Below are 7,347 nucleotides of genomic sequence, written 5' to 3'. Positions count from 1 at the left end.
GTCCTGGACTTGCGCGTAAACTGTGTGCCAGCTACCTCATCCGTGTGAAATGGGATGGGATCGTGCAGGGGTTATTGTGAGGCTTGGCACAAGGTCCGCGCCCAGTAATGTCCTATAGGCTGGTCCTCCTAGATGGCAGCCAGGTCCACGAACAGCGCAGGCAGAGGGGGCAGGAGCTCTTGGGTGTGTTTTTAAGTTTATTGTGGTAAAATATATTTAACAAAACATTTGCCATTTCAAGCGACATGAATTATATTCTCTATGTTGTGCAGTTCTCGGCACTATGCAGTTTAATCTGATCCCAATATATCAGTGACCCAGACATAGCTCCTCCTTTCCATGAAACTCTTGCTCATAGTTCAAGGATTAGTTTTAAAGTCTCTGTCATTCAGGAAGTTGTGGGGGACCGGCCTCCCCACAACAGAATGGGTCCAAGGGGCGGTTGTGTGATTGAGGGGTAAAGAGATGTCAAACAAGATAAAGCAGGCCAGGGCTCACCTCTCAGTCATGGGCACCAGCAGCTTTCTTCACCACATTTGTGTTTGCACCCGTTTTACCTTCAGTGATCATGTCAGGAATGTGCTATCACACAATGCCACATTATTCGAACAAAGCATTCTCGTACAGAGGTAAGATTCTAGAGGCCCAAAGTCCAGCTATTTCCTCGTTTCATTTGCATATCTATACATGCATAAACAAATATACACATATTCATATCTGCACACTGTTGGGAATAAAAAGGAAGCTGACCCAGAGCGTGGGTTTTTGTTTTTGTTTACAGAGTGTGGGTTTTAATTAACAGGTTTTATTAGAGTTAAGGACCTGCCTGGGTGTTTAGAATGGAATGAGAGTGAAGGGGGCGAGATTGGAAGGCAGTAAGGAGAGAAGAGTGGAGAATAAGAAAGGAGAGCTAGCGAGAAGAAGAGACAGGGACGGACGTGCGGCCACATGAGAAGATGAAGAAAGTCAGAGAGAGCAGGAACAAAGGAGTCCCATGTTAGCAAATGTTTGAACATTAATAGATGATCACATCTAAAAGGAGCCCCCGCTCCCCCCCCCCATTGGCTGTGGTGAAGAGAGGGGGAAGGTCTCTGCGAGGCATCTTGAGAAGGTGAGGTGTCACGTTATGTTCTGTGGGGATGGGGAAGGGGTTGAAGACACTGGCTATGGCTGAGAACTGTAGCATTACTGCTGGGCCTTTATATACTTGTACATATATGGTTTACATACTAAAGCATATATGGTTTTAGTTTTTCCTCCCACCCCACTATTATGTTAGACTGTTACTCTCCTCTCAGTAATTCTTCTCAGATACAAGTGTATTGATCAAACACACGCAGAAAAGCTACACCCTCCTCGCGGTCCATTTTAGAACTCTTACTATTCCCCTGTACCCGTCATGGTTGGCTCTCTGCTCACCTCTCTGCCTTCTCCCCTCCCAAGCCCCTCAAGAACTCACTCAATATAACTACAAGGCTAAAATTCTGTGCTAATTTACTTTTTTAATCTTCTCTTGTGTTCCCATTATTATCCAATTATAAAGATCTTTAACTTACATGACTTCATCTGCACACCGTTGTGTCTGTGGAAGGTGGACATTGAAGAAGGAATACTGAAGAAGAACTGATGCCTTGAGTTATGGCGCCAGGGAAGAACATTGGAAGTACCATTGGAAGTACTGTCAAAGTACAAACACATCTGTCTTGGAAGAAAGACAGCCAGAAAGCTCCTTTGAGGCAAGGATGGCGAGACTCCGTCTCACGTACTTTGGGCATGTCAGAAGAGACCGGTCCTGGAGAAGGACGTCGTGCTTGGTGAAGTAGAGGGGCAGCGACAAATAGGACGGTCCTCAGCGAAATGAATGGACACAGAGGCTGCATCGACGGGCTCGGGCACAGGGACAATGGTGAGGACGGGGCAGGACCAGGCAGTGTTTTGTTCTGTTGTGCACAGGGTCGCTATGAGTCGGAACTGAGTTGATGGCACCTAACAACAACAACAACAACAAAAAGGATTCTAGCTGGCCTGGTATGGGAGGATGTCCACGGTGGGAGGGAGGGTGACCCTGGTGATGCCACTGAGTGCTCTGAATGTAATCTTTGCTTGGAAACCACTTCTTTAGTATTAAGTGGCACCTGAAGGGTGTAACAACCTTTCTGTTAGCTCCTCTCACATCTTATTAAAAATGGTCATTAAAAACAGGCTGTCCTTCACCATTCCATTTGGAAATCAAGCTTGACGTGGTAGTTAGATAAAGTTATCTCAACTTGATGTGTGAAAGTGTAAGGGTGTATCCCACCTGCCAATCAGGTCTGATGGTGCTTCCTTATGGGCGGGGCCTTCTCCTAAGGAGGGGCCTGGGAACCTTCCCCTCGCTCTACCTTCCCCTTCTTGCTCTGGATCCTGAGAGCTGCTGGAGCCCTGCCAGGCTTTCACTGAGCGTGGATCCACTCAACCCTACACCCACCGGCCTGTGATCTCCTGAGTCTGAAGACTGACTTGTGGACTGGTATCTACGAAGTGGGACTTGGGGACTTGAATTGGACTGGGCTGGGATGTTTTCTTGATCTATAATGACTTCTTGTTATAAAGCTCTTTCTTACACATATATGTGTGTCACTGGATTTGTTTCTCTAGGCAACTCGACCTAACACACTTGATCATCCAGTCGTTTTAGGTACATTAAAATCTTATTTTTACTTCTCACATTGCTGCAGGCAACAGTGTTGCTACCTAGATGCCATGACACCATAAACCTTCCCCTTTTCCCCCATTTCCGAGGTTCTCATGATTTTGTTGTAAACTCTCACCTGCAGTCTACTAGACTGGTTGGTACTAGAACGGTTTCTACCGCCCGTCAGAGGTCTTCAAGTGCTCACTAACAGTCAAGTTCTTCCAGCTTCCACCCCCTTCCCAGTTTAAAAGTCACATTTTTCTTACAGCAGCAATTGTAGGCACTGGAATTTATATTGGTTTTCTGTTATTAACAATGACCCCTACAATGTAATACCTTGTGACATAGGAAACACATAGTGGTGATTTCCTAGTGTCTGAGGGACAGAAATCCCTAAGTCGCTTAGTGGGATAGTTCTGGTTGAGAGTCTCTCATGAGGATTCAAACTGTCAGCGGGAGCTGCAGTCATCTGAAGGCTTGTATGACAACAGGGGAGCCCCTCCCGAGATGACTCACCCACATTGCTCCGTTCCTCTGTACGGGCAGCTTAGCTGACTTGCCCAGAACAAGTGACCCAAGCCCAGAGAGAGAGAAAGAGAGCGAGCAGGAAACTTCTGTGCCTTTAGGACTATGACTCTAAAATCACACGTCATGATCTTTGCTTTACTCCACTCTTTTGAAAGAAGTCTAGGCCCCCAAGCAGGTGGGGGGAAAGCAGGACCCATGTCTGCAAGGGAGGAGTGCCAAGAAAGAGTAGACATTGTAAACCCCCTACCCGACTCATTTCAACTAAGAATATGGCACAAGTGGGCACTGTGACTTCCTTAGACGGAAAATATCAAGTGGGTCCCTTCCAGTTCCCCTGGAACATTTGCTCTCTGCATGCGGAGATTAGGTGGTTTGAAAATACCTACTCATGCTCTTCTCGGCCTCTCCCACCTGACTGGGGACAGAGGCGTTAGGATAATCACTTTTCCTGTCTAGGCGAGATTTCTCCATCTGTGCTTTCGATCTTCCCCCACCCCCACCTCCGGAATTAGCTGTTATTTTTTAACAGTTTTATTTTACACGCTCCACATATCATACAATTCAATAGTTCAGTCATATCAAGAAGAGTTGTACAATCATCAGCACAATCCATGTTAGAGCATTTTCTTCTTGTGCTCATTGCTATTAGCTCCCCATTGCCTCCTGTCTGAAACACGATTAATTATTCCTCCCGTATATTACTTATCTCTCTTCTATTTTCACGCATTCCACACAGGCTTGCTTTCATTCACACCCCCTTCCAGCTCCCACCTTCTGTCCCCCTCATCGTAGTTTGGAAGCAGAGCTCCAAATGCTTCGCCCTCTTCACGTCACAGGAGAGCAGCTACGGAGCCTTTTGCTTGGATCTTGGCAAGCCTGTGAGCATGTCAGCGAAAAGAATAGGGCACAAGGGGGCACTGTAACCTCCTTAGATGGAAAACGCCTTCTAGTTCCCTTGGAACGTTGACTCTTCCGTCGTGGAGCCCAACCTTGATGCTCTGAGAAACCCAAGCCACATTGGAAATCCAGGCGGCAGATTTCCAGATGACAGTCCCAGCTGAGCCTAGACTTTAAGTCAACCCTGTCTTGATATCATATCGGCAAGAGATGCCACCATCCAGTGATTCCAGTTCTCAGTACTTACCCTTAGCCGTTAGAGTCTTCCTCCTTGAAACTCCAGTCACCGTGGAGCAGACAAACCGTCTCTGCTGTGATCTATCAAATGTCAAACCCATGGAATCCGTTGTTATAACGAGAAGGGGTGTGTCTCATGCTATTACATTGGATTTATTTCTTACACAGTAATCGTAACTGGAACATCCCCTTCACAACCGAACTTCTCAAAAGAGTTATCTATCTTCATCATCTCTATTTCTTCATCCCTTTCTTATCCCTGTAATCTAGATTCTGCTCCTATCTTTCGAACTTAATAATGTTCTTGGAGGTCAGCAATCTACTAGTTGTTAATCTAATACACATTTTCTTCTCTACTGATCTCTCAGCAGCACCATCCAACCTGCCTTCATGACCACTTTCTGCCTATATGACCACATTACCCCAGTCTCTCCCTTCTCTCACTGCTTCTCAGCCTCCTCCCCAATTGCACCCTCCCAAATGGCCATACCACCCCTCTTCTGTCAGTTCATTGTACTGTGGTGGCTTGCGTGTTGCTATAATGCTAGATTCTATACCACTAGTATTTCAAACATAGGCAGTCCCCGATCGAGGCATTTGAATTATGGTGCTGGTGAAGAATATTGAAAATACCATGGAATGCCGAAAGAACAAACAAATTTATCTTAGAAAAAGTACAGACAGATTGCTCTTTAGAGGCACGGATGGCAAGTCTTCATCTCACATACTTTGAACATGTTATGAGGAGAGATCAGTATTACAGAAGGACAGAGGTAAAATAGAGGGGACGGCAAAAAAGAGGAAGACCCTCAACAAGCTACATGGACACCGTGGCTGCAACAATGGGCTCAAACTAAGACCAGTTGTGAGGATGGTGCGTTCTGTTGTACCTGGGTTGGAACCAACTCAGCAGTACCTAATCACAACCACACGAAAACGATATGGGCCCCAACAGGGTAATCTCTGATACAGTGTGGGAAGATGGCGCCTCTAGGTTGGAGGGTAACAATGAACTCAAGCATGCTGGAGATCATGAGGACGATGCAGACCCAGGCAAGGTTTTATTCTGTTTATCACTCTGACTCTGACTCGGAGCCAAAACAATGGCGACCAGCAGCAACGACCAAACAATGGCATGCTCAGGCTTCTTCACTACTTCGTATTTTCGCTTTTCTATCTACATCTATAGTTTTAATTTCCATCTATGCAACAGGGTAGGGTCCTTGGTGGCACAGTGGGCTAAACGATGGGTTACGGATGGAAACGTTTGTGGTTCAAACCACCCAGCCACTCCATGGGAGAAAGATGAGGCAGTCTGCTTCTCTGAAGAGTTACAGCCCCGGCAACCCTAGGGGACAACTCTGCTCTGTCCTACAGGGTGACTGTGAGTTGGAATCAATAACAGTGGGTTTGGTTTGGGGTTATGTAACAGAGGTGCCAAACCTTCATTTCAAGCAATTCAGTCTATTAAGGCCCAGTTCCTGTAGCTGGTTGCCCAGAAACGAATCCTGACTGATTTAAATAGAATGAATGTTTGCTGAGTTGCAGACACAAGGAGGCTTCACAAAGTCTATGGACAAATTCCATTTTCTTTTCATTTTTCCATAAACTTGTTGAGGCTCCCTCATAAAGTCTATGCTAAGCAGTCAGAAACAACACCCAAAGTCACACAGAGAACGGTCCGTCGAGGATACCACCACTGCTCTCAGGGATGACCGCCAGTGGCATGGGACAGTGGACGCTTCCACTAGCGGCACTCCCACCACGGCACCGGGAGTACTACTTTCCTGGAACTGTCCCCACTCTGGATTCTTTTAAGGTTTCTCCTTCTTGGTCTCATGGCTCTCTCTTCAAAGTCCCTGGTGGGTATCTCAAAGCATAGATTCTTAGTAATTTCCTAGCTGCAAGGGATTATGGGAAAGCAAGTCTCTGGCCAATGATGCTATGTATATAAAAAGAATGAAGATATCAAGATGTTCAATCTGTACCTCTAATTGGACAACCCAACCTCAACAAGTCCAAGCAGAGTTTATAATCTTTGCTGCCCTTTAACAACCCCTTCCCCCCACCCCCAAATTGAGTCCTCTTCTATTTTTTTCTGTCTAAGGGACCCCCACCCTTTCAGTTTCACAAGCCGAAAAGCTTGCTGTTGTCTTTGACACTTGCTTCTTCCTCACTCTCCATAGCCAATCTATTACCTCTAATATTTGCACCCCCCAAACAGAATTTTTTTCCAAAGTTATTTATTTTTACAAAACAACCTTATCACCTTCAAAGAACTCTCTGTTACACTTAATACATTTGTCAAATCTGTGATTCCATTCTTGGAAACGTTTTTCCAACGCGTCTGTTTGGATGGCCGATAAGGCTTTCCTTGTTTTTCCCTTCACCTCTTCTACACCGTCAAATCGCTGTCCTTTCATGTTCCTCTTCATTTGCAGAAACAAAAAGAAGCAAGGTAGGGTGAGTCAGGTGCGTAGAGCAAGAGAGGCAGCCTGGGTTTTTTTTGCCCCAAAATGGAGCACTGAGATGGCAGCATGAGCGGGTTTATTGGCGTGGTGGCAAAACCAGTCCCGTCTGCCACAAATCAGGCCTTTTTAACTGCATTTTGTACACAGTCTTCTCAGAAGCTCTAAATAGGAGAGCTTGATTAACAGTCTGACCTGCTGGAACGAACTCCAAATGCGCTATGAGTTGACATTTTTATCTGACTGGGAAATTGATGGATGTCCAGAATGAGGTTTGTCCCAATCCACATTTCACCTTTTCTGAAAGGATAAGACCACTGTACACTTGAACTTTTCCCATAGCGCTGTCTTTGTAAGCTGTGTTCAACATCACAGCAGTTTCCGTGGCATTTTTCCCGAGCAGGAAACAACATTTCACAGTCACACACTGTTCTTTTAAATCGACCATCACCAAAAACAAGGTTCGAGTTCACTGTGACCAGAGAGAACCTTCCCAGGTGATGCCACTGGGTGCACGAACTCCAAATGAGTTGCTTGATGCTC

General features: G+C 45.9%; 1 pseudogene; it reads right to left on the bottom strand.

The window, feature by feature from the left end:
* Window positions 1-7,347, bottom strand: part of LOC101637958 — a 16,896-nt pseudogene that overhangs the window by 2,098 nt on the left and 7,451 nt on the right.

This window comes from Echinops telfairi, unplaced genomic scaffold (genome assembly GCF_000313985.2).
Source record: "Echinops telfairi isolate 266 unplaced genomic scaffold, ASM31398v2 ScPeMD7_7457;HRSCAF=8495, whole genome shotgun sequence".
NCBI lineage: Eukaryota > Metazoa > Chordata > Mammalia > Afrosoricida > Tenrecidae > Echinops > Echinops telfairi.
The sequence above is the reverse complement of the archived record's forward strand: the minus strand, read 5'-3'. Positions and strand labels throughout refer to the sequence as shown.